This window comes from Agelaius phoeniceus, chromosome 6 (assembly GCF_051311805.1).
Source record: "Agelaius phoeniceus isolate bAgePho1 chromosome 6, bAgePho1.hap1, whole genome shotgun sequence".
NCBI lineage: Eukaryota > Metazoa > Chordata > Aves > Passeriformes > Icteridae > Agelaius > Agelaius phoeniceus.
The window spans coordinates 35,955,132-35,968,469 of NC_135270.1; the positions used below are offsets into that span (position 1 = coordinate 35,955,132).

At 34.4% G+C, this 13,338-nt stretch overlaps 1 long non-coding RNA gene across 3 annotated transcripts in view; it reads right to left on the reverse strand.

The window, feature by feature from the left end:
* Positions 1 to 13,338, reverse strand: part of LOC143694367 (uncharacterized) — a 144,660-nt gene that overhangs the window by 82,013 nt on the left and 49,309 nt on the right. The window contains exon 2 of one of the 3 annotated variants that reach the window (XR_013182822.1): positions 3,880 to 3,932. The exons of the other annotated variants lie outside the window; for them this stretch is intronic. This is a non-coding gene — a long non-coding RNA (uncharacterized LOC143694367). The remainder of the gene's footprint in view (positions 1 to 3,879; positions 3,933 to 13,338) is intronic. 3 annotated transcript variants of the gene reach the window in all.

Here is a 13,338-nt window from a genome sequence, read left to right on the forward strand (position 1 = left end):
ATGATTTTACTGTGTAAGTACAGCAAAAATAGCCAGAAGAAAAAAATCTTGGAGAATTATGAAAGTTTTCTAAGAAGTAGGAAACTAATTGTTCCTGTTCACTTGAAGTCTAACGACAAGAATATTTATGTAGCTGCCTTTCAAAATGACACAAACAAAATGATACAGTAAAACAGAATATCCAAAATGTGCCAGTACATATTAAATGATAAGTTTCTAATGACTCTAGAAGGTTAAGACAACTATAGGTGAAAAATACATTGCAGAAGCGAATTGAACATTCTTTTAAAGAGTGAACAGCCTCAATTACTTAACATTTCATACCTCATTACTGACTGCTGTCCATTGGCCTATACCACCTTCTCCCCATTTTTAAACCGCTTAATGCCTGAAGAAAATTACTCATGCCTTGACTCCAGAAATTAGACTAAAACATTTAATTAACTGAAATTGGCTTAAAATACATTTAATATTTGTTTCACTCTTTTTGTGAAAATTGACTTCTTTACCCTTATTTGAAAATCATGCAATAGTGTGGGACATTCATCACTAGACCCTATAGTGTGGATACGACCTTACCTAAATGTCAGGAAAGCCAAAATAAGATGGGCAAAACATAATCAATATTCCAGAAAGAAACCACAACATTTTTTCAAGATGAATGCTTTAATGATTCACTTTGCCCTGCTAGTGTCAAACTAGATAACAAATACCTATGTTAAAGAAAATCAAAATGTATATTGTCTAAGCCAGAGTTTTAAAGTTCTACTTTAAAATAAAAATAATTATATATATATAATATATATAATATATATTATATATATATAAATAATATTTTTATTTATAATAAAAATATTAGCTAAACATACTTGATTGTTTTGTAATACAGAACAACAAATTATAATTCCTAAATAAATGGCTTTAATTTTCAAGCCATTTATTATTTCTCTTCGATTAAGTCCGCCTGTTGATGTTAATAGAATGTGCTAAATCCTATCATGAAAATAAAGCAAAAAATTCAGGAAATGTTCATAAACACAAAACCACAGCAAAAAGGGTATTAAAAATATTTCATCATTTCTCCACAGTCATTCTAGTCCTGCAGTCTGTTTTGGCTACATCACTTATAGTAAAAAGAAGTATTTTCAGAATATAAGCACAGATCTTTATCCCTTTATCTTTCTTTAAATATATCAGAAGTAAAAAATATATTTTTCTTCTCCTTCCTGTGATTTCCACAATAGTTACTGTTTTAAAAAATGGATCAGAATAAATTTGTCACTGAAAAAGCTTTTGGTAACAGTACTAAAAATTCCCTGTACTTGCTCTCCCTTACTGTTCGTACAGACCTGTCAGGTGTTGAAACAATCCTGGTTACTGGAAACTCAGTTCCTTTGTAGCCAAAGGGAATTTTTCCACAAGATTTCACAAGGCAAAAATTCTACCCTATAAATTAAATCAAACATTTATCAAATCCTTTAGAAATTTCAACTGATTCTCATGCTTTTGGGATCCTGAAAATGCCAGAATGTGCACAGCAGGAATTCAACTCTATTAGAAAGAACTTGAATCTGTTTACTTTTACAAAATGCCAGACATATATGAATTTTCTTTTAGGTATCTGCTTCTTCTGATTGCTATTGTCTCCTGTTGTGTTATGCTTTTCTTCAGAACACACTTGCTAGTGAATAACTTTAGTATTTGAATATCAGCTTGACGTGAGCTTTATATTTCAAGACACATTTTCTATAAAATTTATAAGTGTGTTCATCAAGACAGCAGTGTTCCATTGCAGGGGATAACTCATTATTATGTGCACAAATAATGTATAAAAGATTTATCTGAAGGTTGATACATCCAATTGGGAGTCTGGAGAAACCAAATTTCTCCTGCGGTGAGACACAGAGCAATGCAACTTAGACACTGTTTGCAATCTGAAATGGGTTGCTGTGCTGGTTGTCCACCCAGCTTGTCTAAATTTTTTGAGTGATTGTACTCCTATGGGTGCATTTCCTACAGTCACACATGCTGCAGAGGCAGGAAAAAGAAAGGCAAAATAAATGCTTCAGCTTTGTTACAGTGATAAGCCAGATACTTTAGATTAGTACACTTTCTAATGCCACTTTTCACCCACTTACTACTCTATTTCAGACTGCAGCAATGGCTATGCTAACTAGTCCTTCTCAAAGTTTGTTTACAATCATGAGCAGATATGAAAATTATTTAAAATTGTTTTCAGGTTCCTCTGTGTCTGTATCAAATGATTCCTAACACATGCTAGACGTGTATTTCCTCTTCAAATACTTCTATTCAATAAAATGCAATGTAATATAAAGCAGGATTTTTTTAAACTGTATTTGTTATTGACATCAAAATTATACTTCTAAAGATTATACCCATCATCTAGGCCATGCATCATTGTTAAAACTATAACTTATGTTTCAGCTCTGTGCAAATTGTCTATTATGCAAGTTGTATCTTACAACACAATAATTCTTTGTACTTAAAGATCACTTAGAAAGTTCCTTGTTAATATATACATAATTAGAATTTTGCTTTTAAGTGCAATGCTTGTTAATAAATTAAATATAGGTTTTAATAGGTTAATTGTTCAATGTTAAATTTCATCTTTAGGAAAATTGTCTCTGTGGCAATTGGTGTCACTAGTAACAAACCAAAAAGCTACTTTGAGCAGTTTTCATCTGAAGTAAGGTTCACGTTTCTGAAGCTATTACTCTCAGATTTATTTAAAATATAGGCCACTGAATTTATAATTTATTTTTTAACAAACTGCTGCTTAAAGTTTTTCTCCTCATCACCAAGAGCGATACTGAATCTTTTGCTTTCATTGTTGTTATTTTTATAGCATTTTAGCTGACCAAATTACAGCATAACACCACCCTCAACTTTGGCAATCCAGTAGGGAATCTAGTTTGACTGAGTAGAGATTTAGCCTCTGAACCCTGTGATTCCCATTATCTTATTTTCATTGGCATTAGGCAAAAGGTACCTCTCAGTAAAACTAATTCAGGCAATTAAGAATTGAATATTTGCCAGTGTTCTATTGCAGTTTACATTCTCTGATACAAGTCATTGTGCTAGACATATTACTTTCATCTTCTCCAAAACCTTTGGCAAGATTATCATCACCTTTATTGATACCAAAAGCTAAATTTTAGCTTTTTTTAATGAGGTGCATGAAAGATTAAAGACAATTTGCAGGATAACTTGTATTATTGTCTGAAGCACTAAAACTTCAACAAAAATTGAGTATTATATTTAACAGGGAAAATCCTATTTTAGCTCTCTTTTTCAGCACTTTACTCGGAGTTCTCATTAACCTTAACAGTGCCATCAGAAAATTCTTGATTGAATGAAATATTCTTCTAACAGAAAAGGCTAGATTTGGATATGATGAATCCCATGAGTAGTGTTAGCAGGTTCAAAAGGTCTGACAGAACTAATACATCAACAGATTCTATACAGCAGAGAGAGTGCCTGATTGGCATACAAAATAGAGAGAGACCTTTGTCAACATTACATCCTCTCCCAACATCTTCCCTTACATTAACATTTTCTTGTCTCTCTCCAAAAATTTTCTCTCATTCTTGTCTCTATTAAGAGCCCTGCATAAACCCACTATAAATCCAGAATGTGTCAAAATTCTTGAGAAAAATTTTGTCAAAATTGGGCTTTGCTTTTGCATGCAGACAGCTGCAATGTCAAGCAGACACCTTGTGGGGACTGGGCTAGAACGTTTCCATAAATTTTCAATAAATTTTTCATAATTTTATGCAGACCAGGTTTTAGGGGATGAGGCACTTTTTGATTTTGTCTGCAATGTGAACTGAATTTCAGTTTAGTAGTTTGAATTGATACCTTAGGAGGATGAATTCAGGAGGCTGGATCAAAGCTGAAATTACTCTTATTTCCTGGAGAGGAAAAAAAAAGGATATCATTAAGAATTAAAATCCCTCATTTGGATGTCATAGAACATAGTTAAGAATTTATGTTTTGTGATGCCTCAGTAGAGAATTACATTATTTTTTATCAAGGTGCAGAGTTCAAACAGCTGACCATACTGAGGCATACTGTCTTAAAGACATATTTTCTAACCTGAAATTCCAAGGTTTTTTCCAGATAGATTTTAAGTGGTTAACAGACATATAGGGGTTATAGTCTGCATTGTCCCTTAAGTGACAATTTTTTTAAAATCCCAGATAGTCAGAAGTATAACTCCACTGTAATTCCTACAGATAGTCTGTATCAGTCAAACTATTTTTTAAGATTGAAAAAATATTTCAAAGCAAACATCAGAAATAAAGATTCTTTTTCAAATGTGAATCTTCCATATTCTTGTGAGCAGAGTCATGAAAAATAAAAAAGTTAACCTAATTATACTTTTCTCATAAATTACCAGTGAAGAAAAATCTTCCTGAGGGAAGAAAATATTTAAACATAGTTAGTTTTCAAGCTAGCTTTTATTTCTGTTTTTCTTCAATTCTCTACATCATGTCCTATTTATGATAATGGCACATAAAGCTAAACAAGGGCTATTTTCTACTGGTTTTCTGCTACAGCAACAGTGTAGCATCCATATCCCCTCTGATTAATTTGGTGTTTTGCAAAAGTACATAAAGGATTGCCACAATTTTGCCAAATATCAGTATACTGAGTATTAGGAATACTTCCCTTTTAAGTTATTTTTCATCCTGAATTTGTCTTCATTGACTGAATACTGAGCTGTTATACAACTGCACGCAGTACAAGTCAAGATGCCAGAGACAGTGACTGTGACTGGTTTTAACCCAGCAGTGGGGGAAAACAGTGCAAGGATTATTACTGGAGTCCCTATTATACCTTCATTAAAAGAAATAAGAAGGTTTAGGGCACTCAAACAGAGATAACAACTGAAAAATGTACAAGGTGTTTTATGAAGATTTTATTTCGAAACATTTTTCCCTGCTAACTTTGCCTATCATTCTATTGCAAAGATTTTAGTTGTGACCTCCTTTATTTTGTTAGAGATCAAAAATCACATACATTAATGTATTCAGGTGCAAAAAAGTTGTGAAATTTAATTAGCTACAATTGGTTTAAAAATGGGATACAGAAATGAATATGATAATGACTGTCATAAGCAAACTTTCCTTTTATACTTTAAATCACAGTTTTTCTGTTCTGTCCCCTCCTCTATAACTTTATTTGATTAAGTAGTTCTATTCTGATCTTACTAAAAATAACGAACAATTGAAATTTAGTCTGTGTTAGCATGAGGGGCTTTCAGTCTGCCCCAGGGCAAATTCTGCTCAGTGTCAAGGGCGTAAGTAAAGGCAGAGAATGAGCTCATTTCACATTCTAGTTCCATGAAAAAATCAAAGTTGTTCAGTAGTTAATATCTTTTCTACCCAAATATCCTATTAATTAAAGGACTGTGCTCTACTCTTTTCCTCCAGGACCCCAAACCTCATAAATTTTGGTTCTTTGGGTTCAAAGTGATCTCAAATTCATTTCTCCCTAATCGGTTAGCTCATTAAGCAACTTTAACCACCTTATGTAACAGCTTTTATGTTAAATAAATTATAATAAGGAATCAATAGTAAAGCAAGCCTGATCAGGAAGAGGATCAAAGCTTTATACACAGATTATTTCTGCACGTCCTTGGAGTGTGATCTCTATGAAATTAAGGGCAGATGCTTAATAGTCTACAAAGTAATTTTTATATTACAAGTACACAGATACATGACCAGTCTCATGTGCATATGGGTTTTCAAACAGCCACCGAAACTGGTAAAAACTCAAATATGTACAGGTAAAAACTCAAAACACTTCAAGTTACTTTAATATCTTTTGGATGTTCAAATTTGCAATTATTTTGTAAACAATAGCATAAACAAAACACTTCTAACCTTATTTTTCTTAAATAACTGTATTTTAAAATGTTGCATAATCTTTCATATAGTTATTCCTTCATCATTTACATTCTCTAACATGTGATTAAGTAATAAAAACTTTCTAATTTTCCAGTACTATATAAAACAAGGTTTCTTTTCTGGGAAATTGGCAATGTTTGTATTGGTTTTAATATTTAATGGATGGCACAAATGTGCTGATTCCCCACTTCTTGTATGAAAGCAGTGGGAAAAATACAGGAGGAAAAAAGGTTTCTTTGTAGAAAAAATTTCACTCAGAACACAAACAATTCTTGCTGAAAGTTTTACTCTTCTCTGGAGTGCCACTTTCTAAAGTGTGTTGAGGGGTGCAGCTTTTATAATCTCAGTGATTTGCAGGTAGTATCTGCTTTGTGTACAAGTGGAAGGACAGTTTATTCTAGCTGCCAGTTCCACCCAGCTTGTGGCCTACGAGTGAAGAAGGCAAGGTTTGGTTTGGTCTGGTGTGATTTTATCTGGCTTGGATTTTTAATCAGGTATCACCACTAATAACGTTTCTGTAACTGAAACTTGACTTCTAACTTGGTTGATGAAATGGGAGCCAGAATAGAATAAACATCCTTTTCTTCCACAGTCTTCTTTACAGCAAAGAAATCTACTAAAGCAACAGATTCGGAACGCTTAGGGGTAAGTATCTTCAAAGGGGAACTGACCCTAGAGGGCTGCAAGAAATATTCAACCTTCACAGCTCCCAGTCTTAGTCACCCTTTCTTCCTTGCAGCACCTGATATTATTTGTCTCTGTTCTCAAAATTAGAAAATAGCTCATGGGAATTGTTTATTTGCTGTACCCAAGTAATCAAGCTTCAGAAACAAATGAATACAACAGAACAAGTGGTAAACCCGAGTCTCATCACCTGCTATTTTCAATCATCTGGTGGAGAAAGGGCACTTGCTATTCAGGCTTTCTGGTATACACAGGGACTGGAGCTGCTATACACAGGGAACTGATACTCTGATTTCGTTCTGTTATAAAAACTTCCTTAATAATAGCTATAATTTTCATTTGGAGTGCAAGTGTTTTCTATTTTCAAATGTTTCAAACTGATTTTAATATGAATATGTTTAAATATTTTTATGTGGTTCAAAAATTGACAGTTTTAACTTTAGAATAAGAAGATTAAATGCTGTTCTCTTAACTGGGCACTGTGGCTAGACATCACAATTTTTATAATCCTGCACCTTCTGTGTTTCCCTAAATTGTTGGTCCATTCTATAGTTACTGAAAGTTATGTTTAAAGACCTCTGGTGTTCAAAACCTCTCTCCAAAGACTGTTTTTTTACTCACATATATACAGAAAGATATTGCTGCATACATGATGCCAGAAAGTCAGGATAGAGATTTTTCAAATACCATTATAAAGATGCAACTGTTTCCAAGCGTCTAATCTAGCATGTCCAGGTCATTCTAAATTATCATCTATGCCATAATAATACTCAGCCCTGAGGCTGATCTGCAATCTTAATTAAAATGTTGTGAAGTCAGTTCAAAATAATGGATTAATTATCTGTGGTAGTGTCCCTAAATTTCAGAGAAAGAGACCCACTTCACAATTGGCATGGACTCGGCAGAAGTACATTGATGGTTATCATGGCTGAGCTGACAGCTAAATAGGTTTTAGTGCTGCAGGAACCCAGTCAGGCCCATTTACAGGTGCTCTAAATCCAATGCTTTTATTGTCTCTCTGAACTGCGTTTATGAAACTTCAGAGAGCAGGTGTCCTTAAAAAGTTCTCAAACAATGTCACCTTGTACAGAAGACTCACATTGGAACTTAAGATTTTAGATGCTCTCAATATCTTTACAAAGCAAGCATGTATGCATGTTATGGTTGGAGACTTTGAAAATTATTTTTGTTTCATTTCCTAAAGTTTTATTGTACTGAGTGAATCTGCGTAATAGCAGAAAAATAATGTCTAAATATGACACTTATTACTCTGCAAGCATCAGTTTTCAGAGCAACATCTGGAGAGAGAGAAATGGTTGATAGATACAAAACTATCTTCTCACACATATAATTCTGCAAGAAACAAAAATTTCTGAGCTTCTGGTAATTAGAAATATAGATCATAAGAATATTTCCCAAATACTGCCACCAGTATAATGTCTTGTGTACCAATGTTTCTCCTCCCATATGTATAGCTTCTTTTTCCACTCAGCCTCAGTCTCAAAAGTTGTTGCACAACAAAAGTTTATACAGTTTATTAAGGGAAATAGAACACAATAAGGGTCTTGATCTGAGTTTGACTAGCCTCCCCTTAAACAGATGGCAAAATCAAGTGCCATGTGAGACAGAGCCTTCCTTTACAGAGTTATCCTTCTCAATGCTTTACCCACCCATCACCCAGCGAGGAGTGCTGCATTGCTCTGCTGTGTTGCCTGAGCTCTCTCTCATGTTTCTAGTTCTAATCCAGGAGAGGTTGGGCTCTCTCTTTCATCCAGACCATTCGGGTTAAAAGGTGCCCCACTGATCTACATTAGGAATCACATGCCCAGTCTTCATTTTACAATTTTCAGTTTCTTTGCTTGGTGACTTAATATTTTCATAAGGAACTATATTCTTTTATTTACTTCAAGCCTTCTATAATGTAATTATATTTTTGCTCTTATATGACAAAACCAGGACAGGAAATTTCTTTGTTTTATTTTTTCATATATGCTTATTTGATCATTCATTATTTCCTATACATCCCTGGTTTCCATTTTTTCCTTTCAGAAAAAAAATTGCAGTTCTTTTACATTCCTATTAGTTCTTTAATACCCTTGAACATTCTTATTTTGTATGAATACCCTGTATTTCATCTTTATTTATTTTTTACAGTGGTTAGAAAATTAATTTTGCATTTAACAAATTATTTACAAGTATTTGGCCTCTTCTATATTCCCAATTTTAAAGTTTCTTCAATTTATTTAATACACTGAGCAGATTATTTTTTCTGAAACTGCATAACTGATTTATTAATCATTAACATTTGGATATTTGTCATTAGAGTCCTTGTAGGACTGCCATCAAACACCTGAAAAGCAGATCTCCTGTGTGAATAGCTAAAGTATGAATAGATCAAATACATTCTATGAATAATATTACAGCCAAATGGTAACTTTAAATAGGACAAACTATTCATAGATGGGGACATTTTGAAAAATAAGGCTCTATGACTTAAGTAATTTAAAAGTTTGTGAAAATTAAGATTTTTAAATTCTTAGATTGTAAAGAAGAATACAACTCTTCATCTCTTCTCATTCAATAGCTGTATAAATTCAATGTGAATGGTTTCAATGCAGAAGAACAGGAACACATGAACACTACTTCCATAAGGGAAAAACCTTTAAAATTAGATGTTTATATTAAACTTCTTAATGTTTGTTGGATATCAAGAACAGAGGAAGGAAACTCAAAAAATTACCTGGCTATCTAAGCTATTTCCAGGGATTTTGGACAATCCCTGAAAAGCGTTTAATATCTTTCAGGTTCAAAGTGCTACCTAAGTCCTTTAACCATCTTTAGAAATGTTACCCTTAAAAAAATGGCCTGTTATGCAAAGACACATCTCCTTCTACTGAAACTGAAACAATGGGTGTAGGATTGTAATTTTAAGCAGTAATTTAAAAGATGGAATGTTAAACAATAATAACTCAACCAGCTTTAGCCACAAAATAACCTTTCCTGCCTCTTCTTTCCTTCTCCTTTTTTTTTTCTTCAGCATTTCCCTATAAAACTGCAAGTCTCCTCAAAAAAAAAAAATGAAATGGGGCAGTAGATGTTCAAAGGTATTATTAATGTTCCTGTCAGAGTAGTTTCTTGTCTGCTGGGAAATTGCTCATTTATGGTGAACCAGACCTCGACTATACATGGAGCTTTATAAGTCAAAAAAAGTTCCCCTCTCAATAATAAAGAAAGAACTTTGAAATAATGCATTAAAAATGTCACTGAGGGCACTGTTGATGACTAATGAGTGACTTCAAAAGGATGAGTGCAATGTTTAGTCTTATAAGATTATTTATTGACTGTACTTTTACCTCTTATCTATTTTTTTGATTAACCTTTTTTGAAATACAAGAATTACTCTGTGTCTGTCACCATGTTTATGAGGTTTTGGTGCTAGAGATTAATGGATGAAGATATACTACAAAAGATTTTTTCTCTTTTCTTATTATATTTTAAAGGGGAAATAAGTCACTGCTCCCAGTGCTTCATCCATGCTAATGGCAGCCTGCATATTTGCAGCTACTTGCAGGCATCAGTTTTCCCTTTTTATCACAAACTTGGTATCTACAAACTTCTTTTAAACAGAAAACCCAACTATTTATATGAATAATAACTTGTGCTTAAAATGTACATTTTTATAATTGCCTTGGTTAAATGTTTAGGTTAATTTAAATTAGACAACAATCTCATATATTTAACAAAATAATTCATAACAAGCCCTTCACAGGAAATAAACAAATTAGGATAGTTAGAAATTGCATGAAGAATTGAATGGTAAAGCAAAACAAACCCATAACTTTGATCCTTCCTCTTGACAGAACTAAGAAAAGCCAGCTTCAAATTTTGCCGTGACATCCAGAGAATAAAACACATTTGATATCTCAGGCACAAACTTGGCATTTCAGTGAGAACAAACGACACTGAGCAGGAATAGTATGATTATACCTTTATGGTGAGTAATGAAGCAGTCTCATGCTCATGAAGCGAAACTGGTGACAAAAGTGAGAAGAATGCAACTGGCAAGATCAGAGAGGCAGTGAGGGAGGATCTACACCTCACACACATTAGCTCAATGTCATCCTGGCCTGCATCAGCAATAGTGTGGCCAGCACAGCTACAGAAGTGATTGTCCCCCTGCCAGCATCAGTCCCCCTGTACCCAGCACTGCTGAGGCCACACCTCTCATCCTGTGTCCAGTTCTGGGCCCCTCACTGCAGGAAAGACACTGAGGGGCTGGAGGGTGCCCAGAGAAGGGCAACAGAGCTGGGGAAGGATCTGGAGCACAAGTCATGAAGAACAGCTGAGGGAACGGAGGTTGTTTGACCTGGAGAAAAGGAGGCTCAGGGGAGACCTTATTGCTCTCTACACCTGAAAGGAGGCTGTAGAGAAATGGGGGTTGGTCTCTTCTCCCAGGCTGCTGGTGACAGGACAAGAAGAAATACCTTCACATTGAGCCAGAGGAGATTTAGGCTGGATCTTGGGAAAAATATCTTCAATGAAGGGCTGTTCAGATATTGGAATAGCCTGCCTAGGGTAGTGATGTAATAACCATCCTGAAAGTATTGAAAAAGCATGCAGATATGGCACTTGAAAACATGATTTAGAGGTGAACATGGCAGTCTCAGGTTAACAGTTAGACTCAATGACTTAAGTGGTCATTTCCAACCTCAATGACTCAGTGACTCTATGTGCTTTAGAGGGAAAAAAAAGAGCAGAAAATTAAAAGAAAAAAAGAGACATTTCAATGTTTTTGCAGAAGAAAATGTCTCTTGTAACTTATTAGACAAATCTGCTCACTGTGTATAGAATTCTAGTAGAAACCTAGTGAGTAAATTAAGACAGAAATTTTCATATCTAATGTGGAGATGAATAAAATCTCAGGTAAAATTATTTTAGTAATACAAAAGCATTTTACAAATCTGAGTTGGTAAAAAGTCAGAAAAAATGTGCTGTTTACTGTGAGATTATCCAGCTTTTAGTATAGGATTCAGGCCCTTGAACTCTGTCCCACTTTTACTTTTTTTGTTTAGATTAGTATTTTTCACATGTCTAGAAGTAATGTCTCTCTGCTTCCAGAAACCAGGATTTTATACTTTACATTTTTCTCAATTATTTGGTTCTGAATGGCAGGTAGTTTCTTTCTTCTCTTCACTCTGCATATGTCTCTTCCTCTTCAATTTCATCTCCTCTCCTCCCATCTCCTCTCCTGTCAATGTGTGGGCTTCTGCTCTTGCAAAATTGCAATAATTTGATTTATTCACTTCTGTGATGAAAGAGAATTTTTATGAAGAGTTACAGTGTCTCAACTGACACAGAATGGCTTTTTAGCTCTAGCAATTTGTTTGTGTGTTTAAGTCTTTGTATTTCTTTTTAAGCTTTTTTCAAATATTTTTAAAATCTAGTGAAGTTTATATGTTGTAATCTGTTTCTTATTGGAGGTATCAAACCACACACTTTAGTTTTTTCATCAGTAGTCTCATTGAAACTATCAGGACAGTTTACATAGCTGAACTTCAACAAGAGGTTTATAAATCTTATTTCTGAGAGAGGTATCAATACCACATTACTTTTCAGTGTCTGAACTGCCACATTGCTCTCTGTCTGCCTCAGTTTCCATGTTTTCATCTTTCTTCCTCTCTCAGGGGACATCTACAAGTCTACACAGCTGTCATAACTACCACTAGACTTGTGCTAACTGATCTAAGATGAAGGATTCTCAGAGATAGAGCTGTGCTTATTCCATGCAAGAATATTAGTGTGGGAGAGAGGAGAGAAAAAAAGACTAACTCTGTAGGTTGCTCTTCAAGCATTTGTCAGGGATATGCAACACAGAGATTCATGGAGATTCTAGTCCCAGGAAATTTGAGATAAATATGCAAAAGTGATACAATTTTCAGTGGAATCACTAGGAAAAAACTCTCAAATTGCTCCAGCATATGTGGGTTTTGCATATACATAGGGAAATTAAATTCAAGTTCTGGCTCCAAATCTCTTTCATATGAACAAGTAACACTGCTCCTTGTGAGTGGTGCAGCTGAGGGTTGATCTTATTTTTCATGGATAAAGGAGATTACAAAAATGTCTTAATGTAATAAAATTAAAACCTTAAATAGATTGATCTTTGTAGCCGACAGGAAAGCACATACCTCTGCCTAGAACAGAGATTTAAGAACCTGTGTCATACTCTATTTTTTTTCGTTTTATACCCAGAACATCTGTGAGTCTTCTCACAGCCTCGTAGTTCTTACCATGGGATCTTCTGTGTGAGAAGTTTGGTTTGATGGATGTCCCCTCTAATTAGGTTATGCAGCGCTGATTTTACCCTGCCTTAATACTTTTTTAAGGAAATACTCCAATGAAATGTAGTTCAACACAGCCTAAGGTACTATTCATCAAAAGAACCACTGACCTCTTCAACTGTGCTCCTCTAGTGCTCAGTAAATGTGATGTCATTAAACAGAGCTAAGTTGGAATGTAAAGAAGGGTAAGCAGTGTTGCAGACCTGAATTTTGCCATATGGCACTCTTGGAGACTGCTACCATTGCTCAGCTGATACACAGTAATTAAAGTGAATTTCATTGTGTGTAAATCCCTTAAATGCTTCCTAAATCTCTCAGAAGGATCCTGGCAGAATGATATGTACTACTGTACTGCTTTCCTGCCTCTACAACACTTTTAC